Genomic DNA, 18,290 nt, shown 5'->3' with positions numbered 1-18,290 from the left:
TGCTTCAGCCCTAACTGTACAGCTAGAAGCTGCAGCAGGCGAAAAGAGAAAATATCACTGTAAACCGAGACTGCAGAGTTGCAAAAAAAAGCCACATAAAGGGTTAATGAAGACAATGAAGCTCTTTTGATGAATAGATAGATGGAAACATCCTGCAGCACAATGCTCAGGAAGGGACAACACCTCCAGGATTATGAAAGGTGCAGCTGCCAACTGCTGATCACCTTCCTGAGTGCCAGAGTCTTCCAGGATGCCCCTCACCTTGTAGAGGCTGGAGGAGGAGTGACTGACAGCAGCAGCCTGTGCCTTGACTGGCTCCTTCTTCTGCCTCCCTGACTCCCAAGGACTTTAATTAGCAGCTCTCGGAGCAGAGGAACAGATCAGCTCTGACTGGAGGAGATACTCTTCTCTCCCATCCTCACGGTCTATATATCAATATATGGGCACAACTAATGCATCTTACTGCAGAAGAAGCTGCGCCAGGAGAATGTGGACTCTGACCTGGCAGCATCTTCTGTCATCTGGAGCAGAGTAAAAGGGAGACTTTTCTACTGCAGACAAGAAAGCTGTAAGTTGTACTAAGTAATTGATATTATTATTGCTATTTACTTGGAGAACTGGGTGGTTGGCTAGTAGATGACAGTTCTGGCTACTTAAAAGAGCAGGAGGAGAGGTGACTTGCTGAATGCAGGGTTAGCAGCTAGCTATACAGGCAATTCTTTATTCTAAAGCCGGTCAATATTGTTTTTCCATCGCATTAAGTTTGTATTAATCATCTGAATGGTATCTATAGTAGTCATTAACATGTATACTGAGTGCCAGAGTATAGGAAGCATGCTCCAATTTAAGTGTATACTGTGTGGACTTAATTTTATTTGTAAGTAGTCATGTGCAAGTCCTAGGAAATAAATTAGGACGCATGCTGTAGCTCTCATCTATCTATCTATCTCATATCTATCTATCTATCTATCTATCTCATATCTATCTATCTATCTATCTATCTATCTATCTATCTATCTCTCATATCTATCTATCTATCTATCTCATATCCATCCATTTGATATCTCTCTATCTATCTATCTATCTATCTATCTATCTATCTATCTATCTATCTATCTATCTATCTATCTATCTATCTATCTATGCCATATCCATCTATCTATCTATCTATCTATCTATCTATCTCATATCTATCTATCTATCTCATATTGGTAAATACAATTTCTTGCTAATACTCTAATTAACCCTTTACTGATAGTATTAGCTGTAATATGAGCAATTAACACAGTGTAGAAATCCGCCGTTTCTCTCATTCATGAATTAGCTGTAGTAAGTACATTCGGTACATCATCTACTTTATTCTTTGGTATATTATATATATGTTGTATATTATTCATCATATCTAAATATTGTAGTTAGGTGGAAATAAAGATACAGAAAAATGATAGATATTTTTCAATACTACTGCCAATTGTGTTTGCCCAAAAATGTGCATAAAGTCTATTTTGTTTTTACTTGGCATGATCCTTAATTCTGATCAGAATGTATGCCAAGATCACAACTTGCAAGTTTCACTGTTGGTCTACAGACATTAAAAGTTTTTTTTTCCATGGCTTAAAAACAGTAATTATCAATTGAATGTAAGAAAATGAAATATTGACATTGTATACACAGATGGTTATGTTGTAGCTTTCTGTTTGTTAACTCTTCAGGGTGCTGTCTCTATGATAACATGTCATAGATAAGATAACAAGTGTATGTGCCCTGCTGTGTAATACCAGAGTTAGCACATTGGGATCATTAGGATCTCATGGTCAGTTTTACGAAATGCTCTAAACTAAGCATTGCAACATCTAACAAGTCTGCTCTGATACTGCAGTATCTGTTACTCATTCCTGTGCCATTTAACTCAGTGCGAGCTATGCCAAAATTACTGTACATTTTTAGTTATGACTAGATATGCCAGATCTGTCTGTTTCCTAGTTACACATTTTACAACATTTACTTCACATATTAGCGTTATAAAAGTTATATAAAAAGAGAGGGTGTGGTGTTTAAAGTTGCAAAACTGAATCCTAGCCAGTGCATACATCCGTGTGAAATTAGAGGCCTCTTCACTTCCCTGTACTCATAGGGTCAACATCACTGTAACCTAATAAAGCTCTAATAGGTGGCCAGACATAAGCTTTCCATGCTATTAGGAGAGGTTTGTGCTTATTCAGGGTCAATCTGCTATCGAAAATCATTAGGCTCCAATCAATAATAAAAGCTTGCTGCAAGACCAGGACACTTAGGCCAGTTTCACATGGCCGAGAAAATTGCACGAGATTTGTGTATTGCGAGACGAACGAATCTCGCACAAAAGTATGAACCCCATTCCTTTGAATGAGGTCATACACATGAACGGAAAAAATCGCAGTATGTCCTATCTTTGGCCATGCCTTCACATCACATCACCGATTATTTTCAATGGAGCTGTCAAAGCACCGCACCGCGTGCTAGGTGCACATGTGTGTGATGCAATGTTTCCCATTGAAAACAATGGAACACAATCCGCGATCTTCCACCATGGCTGTCAGCCGTGCCAGAGCATCGCTGCTTCCCCGAGTGATGTGGGGCAGTTTTAACACAAAAATGCCTTGCATCTGCTGTGATATAGCATGTTGGCGGCTCAATATCGGGCCAAGTTTCACAGCCCGAAATCGCACTCGCCCATATGAAATTAGCATCAGACGTAAGAGCTTATGTACACAAACACATTTGCACTGCATATTACACATGCAAAATTTGCGCATGCAATATGTAGTGAATAGAACCCATTGATTTCAATGGAATCGGTCACGTGTGTTTTTTTCAGGCGCATTTCGGTCCCACCAAATTAAGCAGCATGTCCTCTTATATTCTGCACATTGCCAACAAAAACAGCAGTTTTTTACACTTATTGCCCATTGAAATCAATGGAGCATGCTTGCGTGTATCATGTAATCATATATTACAATGGGAGTAGTTGTATTATATTGTGCATGTATATTTAGTTATGTGTTAGTACATATATACCATACTTAGGTTGTTTACTGTTGAACATAAGCACCTTTAATATGAGTGACATAATGTATGTGTACCAAGAGAATAGTTTTCACTTACTGATAGCTAGATTCCACCTATTTATCCATGTAACAGGTGAGATGATTATGAGGAATCTATAGCCTCTTTACAGAACATGTGCCCACTGTTAGTGGAAAGAAGGTATCCGATAACAGACATCAAAAATATATTGGATTCATTGACCTGCGGTCTTATTTTGATTGCCAAGCTTGGGGATAAGTAGGGAAGATTTTTCATATTTTATGACTTACCTAAGTGGTTATGTTACTATTTTATATTAATTGTTAATATATTATACAGTATTGAGGCACATCTGTCATGGGAAAGTGCATTCCAAATATATCTAAATGAAACTCATAAAGTGTTAATCCAGTGCCATCAGATATCTAGGTGGTGAATCAGTGGGGGACCCTGGCTGTCAGCGGCTCCTTGACTTTAGTGATTGAAGGAGAGAGCCTAAGAGACAGAATCGTTTTCTGCTTCACCATCCACATCAAATCCAAATCAGTAAAACGTCTAAAGAAGCTTTCAGTAGCTTTGAACACTGATTCAAGAGGCTAAACTGCAGACACCCTCAGAAACTATTAGTTTTAAGGCTTTGGGCTTGTTGGGAGTCTTTTTTTATTACTTAGCTACATATATTTGGGGCTCACAATCATTTTTGCAATAGGGTTTAATTGCAAATATAGTACGGTTTGGCTTCTGCAGCTTCTACATATCACTATATATAGTGGATAGTAGAAAGCCTTCTACTTCGGATCCATCAGTGTGCTGGACTGCTGGCTTGGTTCTCAGTTCTTAGCTTTTTTTTGTCTTGAATGTTCTTATCAGCTAATTTATGACCAGAGCAGGCATAAGGATCTGATCAAGTGGCTCAGAATTTCCAAAATGTCAGTTTTTGGGGGGTGTTCCCAGTTCTTACTGATTAGAATCTACTAAAGGAAGGACAGTCAGTGATCCGCTCCGGCAACAGGGTCATAGGTGCCCAAGAATCATTCATGGCCATGCAAAGCAAAGGTTAGGTTGTTTCTGCTGATCCCACAGAAGAACTACTGTAGCACAAATTGCTCAAAAAGTTAATGCTGGTTATATTAGAAATCTGTCAGAGCACATAGTGCATCACAGTGCCTGCATATGGGGATGGGTAGCCACTAGAGATGAGCGAGCACGCTCGGTTAAAGCAGTTACTCAAGCGAGCATCACTCTTCTTGAGTAACTGCTTACTGGTCCGAGCGTGCTCGGGGGAGTGGCGGGGGACGGGGGTGAGCGGTAGGGGGTAGCGGGGGGAAGAGTGAGAGAGATCTCTATCCCCCGATACTCCCCGCCACTCCCCCCCCCCCCGAGCACGCTCGGACCAGTAAGCAGTTACTCGAGAAGAGCAATGCTCGCTCGAGTAACTGCTTTATCCGAGCATGCTCGCTCATTTCTAGTAGACACAGATCCTTCAAAATATCCATGCTGACCTCTCTCCACAGCCAAAAGCTCCTACAATGGGCACCTGAGCATTAGAACTCGACCATGGAGCAATGGAAGATGGCATGGTCTGCTGAATTACATTTTCTTTTATATCATGTAGACCACTACCTGTAGGTATGTCTACATCACTTAAATGAAAAAGAGATGGCAGCAGGATGCACTATAGGAAGAAGGCAAGCCAAGGGAGAAAGTGAGATGTTCTGGGAAATATTTTGCTTAAAAGCCTTATGTCCTTGTGGATGTTACTTTGACATGTACCACCTACCTAAACATTGTTGCAGATCGATTACACACAGAGGCGTAACTTGAAGCACCGGGCCCCAATGCAAAATCTGTAACAGGGCCCTGAACTATAATGCTTTAATCGTAGTACTGGGCACCCTATATGGAGACGAGAGGCCTTATGGGCTCCCTAAGGCTCCTGGGCCCGGATGCAACCACATCCACTGCATCCTGCATAGTTACACCCCTGATCACACCTCTTCATGACAATGGTATTCCTTAATGGCATTGGCCTCTTTCAGTAGAATATTGTTGATACATTGACATACAACCCGTGCTGCAAAAAAACAAGCCAAAAAAATTAAAAAGTTAGGATTTTATGATTTTTTTTAAAAGTGGGGTTGGAAAAATGAAACCAAAAAAATGCAAAAAGGCTACAGCCACTGTATCTTCTATACTGTGGGCTATGGAAAGGAAATAGTTAAAGCAACATATTAATGAGGATTAACTAGCCCAACAACTGCTTCATCAGTCTACGGAGTTAGGAAATTTTAACTCTATCAGTTCCAGAGCACACAGCTTAAAGGGAACAGTGGATGTGGTGGAACAGGATTAAGGGATCTGCTGCTAACAACTTGCTCTCAGATACTATGGGACATCTTCAGAGGATTTATCGCATCCATGCCTCAATAGGTCTGGGCTCTTTTGTCAGCATGAGGAGACTACACAATTTTAGGCAGATGGTTTTAGTGGTATGGCTGATTGGTGTAGATCCAAAAATTATTTAAAGCGTACCTAACTTTTAAATGACTTTTCAGAATAAACTGCCTTGTGTGCATAAGGTATAACACTGTATCTGGCTTATATCCGGGATAGTACCACATTTTACCCTCTGTTGGGTGTATATCTGACTATCAGTTCTTTTGGATCTGCTGGGAGGGGTCTAGTTGTTATGCTGTCTTCTATACATTGCACACAAAGAACTGCAGATTTTGCTCCCTGTCTATAACACACACACATTATTATCATGTAGGAAGGTGTATAGTAACATTGAGCTGTGGAGCAGTGAATAAATAGCAGTAAAAACCTCAATATTAGCTCTAATACCACATCTGTGTGGGTCTGCTTTTAATTCTTCCCTCTGCTCTCATAGATTTCAATGAACAGCATGACTCATCCACCTCCTACACTTCTTGTTCTGCCATCTTCAGTTACAGAGATAACACCACTTGACAAGACTGTCCACCTAATACGTTCTGGATGTATTAGGTGGACAGTCTGAGAGGGAATCAAAAGAACACCAGGGGATGCCATAACAAGTATGTAACAGTAATATCTAGACACACGAGCATTTTTTGACAATTATTTCAATTTAACCCCTTAAAGGACCAACCTGTTTTGTACCTTGAGGACCAGATACTTTTTAGGGATTTTACCCATGTGGTAGTTGTACTGCCCTATTTTTTTTCCTTTAGCTACCAAAATTATTTTTGCTGCATTTTTTTCCCGTGACATATAAGGCGTTTTTTTAATAGCTTTTTCACTGACTTTGTTTTCCGTTTTGAGTTTTATCGGGGGTAAATAAAAATGATATAAGTACATAAAATAAAAAGTAAATAAAATAATTTTTTTTAACATTTCTATTAATCTTTTTAAATTAGTATATTCACACTAAAATAAAGTATTGTAACAGGTTTTTCATTTTGTTTCTGACGTTTCGATATATATTATGTATGGTTTTGCATTACAGGGAGCATATAGTGACGGTTTTGGTTGGCGTCAGCTTTGGGTTATTTTCTTTCTTATTCTGTATTTTTTTTTAACTTATTTATGGATTTGTGTTTTTTTTACTATCTATGTCCCCCATAATGTCATATAAGTCCTCTTGGGGACATTCACATATTTTTTATTTGACACTTTCCCACTGTAGCTGGGGGCATCCATAGAAGTTCCAGTTACAGGGGAAAACATCCCCTATAGCGACATTAGTCACTGTCAGAGCTGATCAGGGTCTGCTGCGACCCTGCAGCTCTGCTATAGCAGGGAACCCCAGTGGACACGTGAGCCCCGGGCTCCCATGGTGGAAGAAACACTTTCACTTTTAGTTCATATCGCTCATTGAGCAATGTGTACTGAAGAAAGGAGGAGGCAGAAATAGATAGAACCCACGTCTCCCTCCTCTGGGTTTTTAGCTGTCACTAACAGCTGACAACCCCTCCTGCTTCTGATTTATTACAGAAACAGGAGCTTTAATCCCCACCGTAATTTCACATATGGCTGGGCTTAAAGCCTGGGACCAAGCACCGTGTATTTACAGTGCTTGGTCCTAAATAGGTGAAAAAAATTATGGTTTGCCCGATTTAACAAATGAATTTCATATGTATGTTTGAGATAACACTTTTAATGTAGAAAATACAGAAAATAGGGGAAAATATCAGATACTTCTTCTCTCTTCCTTATTCCTTGTTTATATCCTGTCTCATAGAAATCAAAATCAAACATGGAAAAATATAAAAAGAATTCTTCTATATGTGTCAAAAGATATTAGCTATTTCTATACCACACCATTTCCTTCTCAAATATTGTGGCCAAGTGTAGAGGCTATCTATACAGGGCAAGGCCTGTGAATGTACAGTAGCCCTATTAACCCATATGGTCATCTTAGAAAGGAGTCCTCTACTTGGGACCCTCCATCATCCAGAGCAGCTCTTTCTCTCTGGCAAACACAGGACAGCCAGGTATTTACACTTCTACCCATAGACTTGAATGGGCAACATGTTTGCAGTGTGCTCCACCAATAAGACTACTTTCACATAACATTCTTTAATCCAGCAATAGTTCCATCTTGGGCTTGCGTCTTTTATATTGAGAACCGCATGGATTTAGAATCATCAAACAGAATCAGGACAGAAGCCATAGAAATTAATGTGTAAACAAGAGACCTCTGTGGTCTCCGCTCCACCAGGTCGCTCTTCCGGTCAGTCTTTTTAGCTGGATAGGAAAATATGCCTGCTCAGTACCAATTCTGTCCAAATTATTGTCTTCATACTATTTTCATCATAAAATATGAAAACCTGAGATGAAGCCCACACTGGATTCAAAAAGATATATGTGAATGTAGCCTGGAATCCTGTGATCACCTGACCACCCATGGCTACAAAGGGGATTGTCTCCATATCAGTATGTTCAACGCTGTGTAGTAAAGTTGGAGTTTGGAGCTTGGTAACAGACAGAGAGATGCCAAAACACTATGAGAAGGATTTCTAATGGGAAAATTGGCATTAAAAAGTTAGAATTAGTAGTGAAAAACTTACTAGTTCGAAATTAATTGCAATATTTTGTCTTTTGCTATTTCATGTTTCTTTTTTTTAAAAGTGGGCGTGGCCCATCAGGGGGGATATTGTTACCTCCCTGGAAGACTTAAGTATAATTTGTTCCAGAAACTAAGCTAATATTCCCCAAGAAGATTGCATTTTACCAGGTACAGCCCTTTAAGAACATCCTGATTCTCAGTAGTTCTATGTTCGTATGAATTGCACTCAGCCAGTAAAATCAGGCAAGATGCAGAATCAATGGCAATTTTCACCTTTATGATCCAAGTAGAAACCAGATTTCCCATCACATCTTCAGATAGAACACGTGTGATGAACCTCTCAGCCTTTACTATATTTAATATGCTTGATATGATGCCTTTGTGAATACAATAAAAGGACTCGTTTTTCTACTCCAGCTCATGGTTGGCATAGATTTCTGTGCAAGCCCACAGAATGCCAAGATGTGTCCTCTTCTTACATTAGATGCATTTTACTTCAGCTGGGATTATGTTAAAACTGGCATATGAAATGCCAGTTTTAATAAATTCCCCCCTATATGTATATAAAATTAAATTACCCCAATTTTGCAGCAATTACCCACCGGTTTATTATTTTTGCCTGTTTTGAAAAACAAATTATTTTAATTTATATATGAAATTATACAGTCAGTAAAGATATTCTAAATCATCTACTTTGTAGTACTGTCTGTCATGTCCGACTTGAGCATAATGCACACCACTCCCAGGATGAATGCCAAAAGAGGCTGGAGGGGATGGATTGGGATAGGAGCATGTGCATACACGCTAAACACCATAACAAACGGAACTGGAGGCGGGACTTGCAAGCAGGCAACCAACAATGTCTGACGAACGCCAAAAAATGTACCTAGAATACCAACACACATAAGCAGATGGAATAGCTAAAGTATGTACGAGGTATTGGTTCGTATTTTGGTCAAGATATTTAATCTCACGACAAGGGTCCTGGTTATCTCATAAGTCTCTACTCTAACAAGACAACTTAAACCCCAGGGAGTCCTGGCTTCAAGTAGGGTGATCGTCCCAATAGGGACGGCCCCACGCTGGAACCTAGTGGCCTGGTTCGCCCTAGATGGTAAACAGCATACAAGCTGAACAGGACACCATTCACACTAACAGATGAGCGAATCCCACTAGAAACCTCATGCATGAAGCAAAACATGCATGACTTCAAACAGCAGGGTTCTGGGAGGGAATGAGGAGAAAGATAAATGTCGATCTCTCTCTAGCAAGAGCAGCCACATTTCTGTGCAACACATCGGTGGTGATTGGCTGGCTGCAGCAATACACACCCAGCTAGTTCAATCATCCCACACCTGTAGAAGCGTGCTCCTGGATATCCATAGAACTATAGGTCCCAGGAGCACAACGTGACACTGTCTCATTAGTGCAGCTGTATCCCATGCTCATGGCATCCAAATTGATATACTTAATAGATGATTTAGTGAACATTTACTTGGAATCAATACTAAAATTACATTTATGCGCAGGACTTGAAATTAAACAGAACACCCAATCAGACATGACGTTCAATGTCAGATTGTACTGAGTAAGATATTTATTACTGGTTGATAAGCCACAAGGCTCACGTAAATCCAGTGTTTATGATGATACCCTTTTACATTAAAAAGGCACAAACATGGCATTAGGCTGCTTAATGCTCCATCTCTTGACACAAAAGCTGAAAAGCTTACACCATTTTACAGCATTGTGGGGAGGACTGGACAGTATTACAAATAGAAATTTCATTAGCATGCCATTTGCTGTCAGCTGCTAGGAATAAAAAAATCAGGCTAGCAGTTACTAATGTTTCCTCTCGGAACAGATATTACAGGAAAGAAAAATCAATCTCCCAGTTTGTTCTGAAAAAGAGCATTTTCCTGCCAAATAAAAGGATCATTAAAAGTTACCTAATTAGTAAGTAAATATGTTGTTCCCGTTTCATAGATTATTTGTTAGCATTCCCTGAACGGTGGATGGAAGATGAAGCGATTAGCCTTTTCTACTTGTTGGTTTTCATTACACAGTCTGATGTATCATACGCTATGATGTATCAAGCGCACATGTAGTAGAGCTAGCATGGTCACCTGATCCTTTGTGACTGCGTTGTCTGTGCCTTGTGATAAATCTTGGTGTAAAGATAATGCAGATTTAGGCCTCGTTCACATAAGCGTTTTTATGTGGCTATGTAGCCGCGGAAAAACGTCGGCCAAAAATCGTAACCATCTAAAGCACTGGATTCCAATACATTCATACAGATGGGTGATGTTTAGCCACGTGAAATTGGCTGGCCTAAAAATATAGCGACTCGGAGCAAATTCGGCAGCCGATCTTACACACGGCCAAAAAAGATAGGTCTTGCCCTATCTTTTGGCCGAAATACGCTGGTGGCTCCATAGACTCCTATGTGAGCGGCCAGAAAAGGGGGGTTAAGCAGTGGCTAGCACTGCTAAACGCTGACAGGTGCCTCTAGTGAGGCATTTAAAAGTGATTAATAGTAGTTCTACTGAACGAGGGATTTTGGGTCTGTGGCGTATTTTCCCTGCCATACTCCGCAGCCGGTCGTGTGAATGGATAAAAAATTGCGAATAAGGCCACAACTTAGTCATGGCTATTCTTCATACATACGATTTCCGGAAGAGATGCAGTCAGCGTTAAAACCCAAGTGAATTAAGCCTTAGTTGTATTCCAGAAACCTCAGAAATCCTAAATCAGAGACTAAGCTTGGTTCCCATCATATTCAGCTATTATATTCAGTGAGACCGTATGCTGACTGCAGGCTCTCTAACTGGGCCAGGAAGAATGGACTATCTGTTGCCACAATGGGTTGTGGACCTGCATCACCTGCAGATAACCTGGGCTTCACAAAGTCATACCAAGTCATATGTTGTATCTCACAGGGTCAGAGGCAGAGGAGGGAACAGGTAGTGTAACATGATAATACTCTAATAGTTCTTTAGTGAAGAAACTTTCAGTGAACAGTAGTAACAGGCGCTCGATTTCTGGTGGAGACAGCATATGGTAGTGGCACTCAATACTGACTCGGCTTTACTCAGTCTCTAGTAGTCTCGCTCCCTAGACATTACTAGTCTGGTAGAACTTAGGCTCATTCTGGCAATGGCTTAGCACTCCACAGGGGTATGTACAGTATGCCGGCTACATCTGCTTATTTAGACCCTCTTAGCAATGTCCTCCTTAGTACAACTCCTTTAGAAGCACGCGGCTCGACTTCTCCAAATCTCATGTCATAACGCTACGTAACCACGTCGGACTCACATTCATTATCATCACAGCTACTATGTTATGCATTTCAGAAAAAACATACTTAGAACTTGGACTCACAACTCACAACAGCTGGAACAGAGCTCCGAGTCAAGGAGGTGAGCAGCGCCAGGGTCTTCCTGCCTGCGTCACCAAGACTCATAGCCCTCCCCCTATACACAAGAAGGAGAGGAGCTGTCACTCTTGATGCTGGGGGTGAGGAGAGCCCAGTGCAGCTCACCTTTTCAACCCAAGCGCTCAGAGAGCTCACTTCCAACTCAAACTTTTAAGTATGTTTTTTTTTTTTTAAACGCAGTAGCACTTCCTAATAAAACGTGCATGGGTCGAATGGGCATGACTCTCACGGGTTCATGATGCTCGTGGTTCAGGCAGTATAAACCTCGTGATCCATTTACATGCTTCCAAGATACACAGCCACCCTGCCTACTGTTTACACACCATTACATTTTGTCAAGTCATATTTGTTAAAAGGACAGTGTAGAGTACAACTTTAAATAAACTTTGATAAATGCAAACAACTGTACATGACCCCATACATTAGGTAATCAATGAAAGCTAAACAGTATTGAGAGGTTAAAGGGGTTTTACAGGGAGAATACTACTGATGACCTATCCTCAGGATAGGTCATCAATAGGTAAACGGCTGGGATCCATCACTCGGAAACCCTGACCGATCAGCTGAGTGGGCACAAGTCTTCAGTGCCGCAAATACACAGAGGTCAGAGCAGAAGCAGAGGAAGTCTCTGCATTGACCTCTGTGTCCTTGCCGGCGCTTGTAACTGCAGGCACAGCTCGCATTGATTTCAATGCGTGCCTGCAGTGCCTGCAGTTACAAGCGCCGGCCACTACACGAAGGTCAATGCAGAGACTTCCTCTGCTTCTGCTCTGACCTGTGTATTTGCGGTGCTGACAGCATGTGCCCGCTCAGCTGGTCGGTCAGGGTCCTGAGCGGCGGACCCCAGCCGATCAACTATTGATGACCTATCCTGAGAATAGACAAAAAGCTATGTTGTCAGCAGCACTACCAATAAACCCGATAAGGGGAGTCACGTAATCTTACACACGCGGCAATAGATTGAACTCCAGTAATCCACAGAAGTTCCACAAGTAGTAAGATGAGCTGAGCAGCAATGAAGCGCAAAAAATTCTTCACCTAATAGAAAGAAAATTTTATTTGCTCCACACAAAACAGGCAACGTTTTGGCCACCTTCGTAACCTTTGTCAAGGCTATCCTTTATAGTTGTTAATTTTTTAAATAAGTATATTTTTGCTAAAATAAAGTACATGAATGGGTGCTTCATTTCTTTTTGAATGTTTTTGATTTATAATTTGTATAGTCTCAGATTACAGGGCAGATATGGTAATGGTTTAGGCTGGCATGGATGGTGGGTCGTTTTGTTCATATTTTTTATTTTATTCTATATTTTTATTTCTTACCTATTTTTGTAACTATTTTTTTAACATTTATTTCCCTTATAATGTCATAACAGACCTCTGGGAGATATTCAAACTTTTTTAATATAATTTTTATTATTTCACACTTTTCCACTGTAACCGGGGCGTCCATAGGAGACGCAGTTACATGGAAAAGCATCCCCCTGTAATGGCAGTCACTGGCAGAGCAGCTTTGCCTTGTCGGGGGGCACTCATCAATCACGTGATCACCGGCTTGAATAGCAGAAGAGGCCCTTCGCTTTCTCTGTTCCCTACATAGAGCTGAAAAAGAGAAGGCAGAAGTGCTTAAAAACCATTTCTGTCTTCTTTTTCGGGTCCATGGTTGTCATGGACAGCTGAAGACCCAACCTACTCCTGCTACAGGAGCTTTAATCCTGAGGTGTATTTTTAGTATTGCATGGGATTAAAGCCCAGGACTTGTATATTTACAGCTCTTGGTCCTTATGGGATTAAACACAGTTCTAATAAACTCCTTCCTTTGTTTCCAGTGCTGGTTTCCTGCTCTTTCATATCTGTAGGCAAGATGCCGCTACTCTTAATTTTAGAGTTTTAGCCTACCATAAGAATGGCTTTTACATATTTTAGTATGCCAATGTTTAAAGCCATGCTATAACAAATTAACAATAGCTTATTAGTCATAAAGAATTGTGAACCATGCTCATGGCTGTGTTTGCTCAATCTCCCATTAGGTTACTTTGAGCACTAGTTCTGCAGCCTTCCTATATTTCAGCCTCTTTGTTAATTAGTGTCCCACGCTCACTAAAGGTGTAAATATATGCAATAAGGAGAGAAGGCTATACAGCCATAGAGGGAGTTTAGAAATGAAGGTGAATGCTGTTGTATGAAGGCTGACAATATTTATTGGAAAATGGATTAGTTTGCCAACAGCATTTGCGAACAATATTGCATAGTGTTGTATGCGTCAGTGCAGAAGAAAATGTGCTTCACCAACTGCTTTCTACAGTATTTCACGAATGACTACACAAGGGAACAATGTATTGTATATTTTTACTGTTTAGATTCTTTAGTATTTACATTTTAATTCTATGTTAAATTTAATTAGGCAGAGGATGACAACATTTGTGCCCTCTAAGCATATCTGACTGGCCAAGAGGGATTTGACTAGCTCATTGGCATACAGTACTTAAAGCGTAACCAACTTTTCAGATGAGTTTGCAGAATAAACTGTAATGTATGAGTACAGTACTTCAGAAATAACACTTTTTCTGGCCATTATATCACTTGTATCTCAGAACTGGTGGGCGAAATCTTAGCTGCAGTGCTGAATTCTGTTCCTAACTGTTAGAAACACACACAGAGACAGAACATACCATGTTGCACAGGGTACAGCAGTACCAAACATTATAGATGTGAATCAATAGCCATAAATCCCTCACCATAAACTTTGACTGCATGTCAGTTAAGGCCCATTTACGCGCAAAGACAATCTTTCAAATGATTGAAAGAGTAATAGTTTTAGCGATTGTTTTGCATCAAGTGTTAATGGACACTAATATCAATTAATACTTTATCAGCTTCATTTGCCTGTAGAAGGGCCTCTGGTAGCTGTTTGCAGAGCACAGCATGTGGTTTAAGCTCTGCACACAGCTCCATTGTTCTTGCAAGGGCTGTCAGCAGAATACAATGTAATCTCCGACTCCCCTGCAGAAAACAATGTGTGGTCCCTGTTATCTCTCTCCGGCTGAACAATGGATTTTAAGCTCACCTTAAAATCATTGTTCAGCCGAAGAGTAAATAATGGCAGTGTTTACACACAACTATTATCGCTTGTATGCCATTGTTTGAACAAATTTTTAATGATAATTGTTGCATGTAAATGCGCCTTTAGAGTTTCTGCTTCACTCCTCCTCCACCCCTCTGTTGTTATGGGCTTCAGTGAATAGGATGACGCTAATTAAGTTCAGGACTCGATCGCGGCTATTCTTCATTATTGCGATTTAACAGCACATGTGGCCACCGTGAAAACTCACACGCTTGTGTGAATGAGGCCTTAATGAGACTGCAAGTGTAGTTAGTAACTCCTCTTATAAAATACAGTATTCTTACCTGCATTAATACCTGCCAGCCGGCACAGTATCAACCCTTAGGCCAACTGGGAATATGCTTAGGGCCCAGAAGCAGAGAGGGTCCGGGAAGATGTAAAAAATATAAATAGAAATGTAAAAAAAGAGTAATAAACAGGGTATTACAAATGATTTTCCCAATTTGAAACCCTCATAGCTCACATTAAATGGCACTCAGATATATAAATTTGATATCAATGGAAATAGAAACTCAAAAAGTTTTGTTGCACAACATCAAAAATGTTTTCCACATCAAAGATGTTCAATGTGAGCCCCCTTTGTTACTAGACACACATGATGCTTGTAGTAAAGTTCCTGCCATACAAGTTGTAGCGCATCATGATTGACTGATGCAGTGGATTCTGTGATGTGTATTCGCAGATCATGCATGGTAGGTGGTAAGCCGGGGCATGTAGACTCCATCTTTAACACTCCCGGAGAGGAGAAAATCACAAGACGTAATGTCTGGGGAACATGAAGACCAAGAAAGAAGTTCACTATCATCTAGACCTGCCTAGCCAATCCATCTGTTTGGTAGTCACCTATTGAGCTCACTTCTGAAAATAGGGGCGGGGAAAGTGCCCCATTCTGTTGGAATATGGAACCTGGGATTTCCTGTTGCAGCTGCGACAGAAGCCATATCTGTAGAATGTCCAGGTACAAAATCCCTGTGATTGTTTCCTCATGGATTAAGAAGGGGCCATACACATTCCTACAGGTTATAGCACATAACACATTCAACTTGGGGGAGTCCCGCTCACGCTCCACGTAGCTCTACAGATTTTCCCTCCCCCACATTGCGTTTGTTGTCTGTGCTAGAAAAGTCGAAAGCGGCTTCATCACTAAACACTGAAGACTCCATGAAACCATCGTTTTTCATTAGAGTTTGCATACTCTCACAGAAAGAATGCTTTGCTTTATTGTCTGGTTTCAGGGCTTATAGCAATTGTAAAGAATAGGAATAGCATCTCGAATGTTTGTGCAGAATCTTCCACACAGTCGGCTGCAGGACGTCCAGTTCTCTGCTGGCTCAGCCGGTGGATTTCTGAGGACGTCATGTGAAACTTGCACAGACACGCTCCATGGTTTTCACACTTACTGATGGACTGATGATTTTTGCTCCCACATACAACCTTTTTTCTTAAAATTGTAGTGCTTATTAATTATGGGCCCACTGGGTGGGTCTTTACCAAACGTTCTTCAAAAATGACGTTGCACACTAAATAAGAGACTGGTAGACATGAAAATCAAGGACACAAAATGCTCTCCTGCCTTCGCTGGCGGCCAATTTGCCTCATACACCCCTTACGAAGAGTATCGCAAAATAAAACTCTTTGGGCTTCATTTAGCAAAATTGTCTAACAGTAAGACTGTCTTTGTTGCCCACAGCAACCAATCACAGCGCAGCTTTCATCTACTATGTGTGTACATGAGGAATAACACTATATCTGGCCATTATATGACGTGTATCCTGCATTGTCACCTGTTTTCCCCTATGCAGGTTCCATTTCTGATTCATAGTTCTCTCTGAACTGGTTTGAGAAGCCTACTGTTGTACTATCGAGCTAGGTTTTCCTGGACTCGGGGCAAAGAATCAGTTTGGTGTCCCTCCACACACACATATGAAGTTTAACTCTGTTTGCTGCACCCCTCCCTACCACTAATTAAATAACATACAAATCACTATACATGTATGCATCCCATGGTTATAAAGCATTTACACTTTAATATTAAATGGGAATTCATAGAATAATATATTTGCCCTGTGGTTAGGGGATAAATGTCTGATCACTACCAGTCACAAGAATGGGGGTCCCGTGTCCCCATCTCCTTCTCACTGCACTCTCTGCAAGTGGGTGGACCTCCGGCAATCTTACATTTTTCACCTTTTCTGTGGCTAGCTAATAAATATCAATTCTAGGAATATCCCTTTAAATTTAACATTGGAAAAAAAATAAATTGGTGTTCATATCAGTAAGTGAGCTTTCCCAGCATTGCCGGCCTCAGACAGAAGACTCGGATGAGATGACACAGAACAGTGCTGCTGCGCCGCCCCCATCCTCTGACATACACTAAACAGCGGATTTCTGTGACTCAGCACTCCAGTCCTTACACATGAAAAGCAGTGGCGGTCCTGAGCCCAACATACACACAGAGCGCAGACTAGTGTCAGACTGGAGTATATAGGACCCACTAGTGGAATTCATTAAGAGGGCTCCCACTCCATATATATAATAATAATACATGTTCAGTTTTATTGTGAAATTATCTTTGAATTAACTATATCCGAAAGCATAGGCTTTCTTTCACATTGCTCAGATATTTAATAAATCAATATATTCCACAGGAATTCTAAATAAGAGCAAAAGGTGGCAGGTAGAATGTATATAGTCGGATATGTAACAGAACTGAGCTTACCACATAGATGTGGTAATAAAACAGAGCTTACTACATAAATACAAGAACAGACTAAAAGTTACAACATAGATACAGTAATAGAACTGAGCTTATTGCATAGATACGGTGATAGAACTGATCTTACTGCAATGATACGGTGACAGAACAAAGTTTCCTGCATAGATATGGTACCAAAGCCAAGTGTATTACATAGATATGATAAGAAAACCAAACTTACTGCATAGATACAGTACCAGAACCGAGCTTACTACAAAGATATGAGAACAGAACAAGGCTTATATTTATCTCTGTTTAAATAAAAAATACATCCACTATCAGTACTGTATATAGGTAAAAAAAACAGATCCATCAAAAACAGCATATAGCTCACATACAACTGCGTCCCATAATTGTGTAGTACACCTGAATACATTGAAAACATGGTACAAATCTAGCCTAAATTACAGGTTTAGAAAAAAATCTGTTTTCATACATACATAGGGAATGGCCATCTGGTTGTTATTATAATACATTGTTATGCTTCAGTATTACAGTGTATTATATTGCCTATGAAGCTGTAAATGTCCTTGAGTGGCCCAGTCAGCTACTAAATTCGATTGAGCCGTGACTTGAACTCAATCAAACATCTCCAGAGAGACCTAAAAATGGCTTCAACAGATGGTTCCCATCTAACCTGACCGAGCTTGAGAGGATCTGTAGAGAAAAATGGCAGAAAATCCCCAAATCCGAGTGTGGAACCTTTGTGGCATCATATCCAAGAAGACTAAAGGCTGTAATTGCTGCCAAAGGTGCTTCAACTAAGTACGGAGTACAGGGTGTGAATACTTGTGTCAATGCAAAATGTTAGTTTTCCACTTTTAAAAAATGTACAAAGATTTAAAACTTTCTATTTTCA

At 40.4% G+C, this 18,290-nt stretch overlaps 1 protein-coding gene across 1 annotated transcript in view; it reads left to right on the top strand.

Moving 5' to 3' along the window:
* Positions 1-400: 400 nt before the first annotated feature.
* NPY2R (neuropeptide Y receptor Y2) overlaps positions 401-18,290 on the top strand; it is a 68,137-nt gene continuing 50,247 nt past the window's right edge. Inside the window, exon 1 of the mRNA XM_066573606.1 lies at positions 401-568. The gene's annotated coding sequence lies outside the window, so the exon portion shown is untranslated. The remainder of the gene's footprint in view (positions 569-18,290) is intronic.

Source organism: Eleutherodactylus coqui, chromosome 7, assembly GCF_035609145.1.
Source record: "Eleutherodactylus coqui strain aEleCoq1 chromosome 7, aEleCoq1.hap1, whole genome shotgun sequence".
In the NCBI taxonomy this organism is placed as follows: domain Eukaryota; kingdom Metazoa; phylum Chordata; class Amphibia; order Anura; family Eleutherodactylidae; genus Eleutherodactylus; species Eleutherodactylus coqui.
This window is presented reverse-complemented; position numbering and strand designations above follow the sequence as displayed.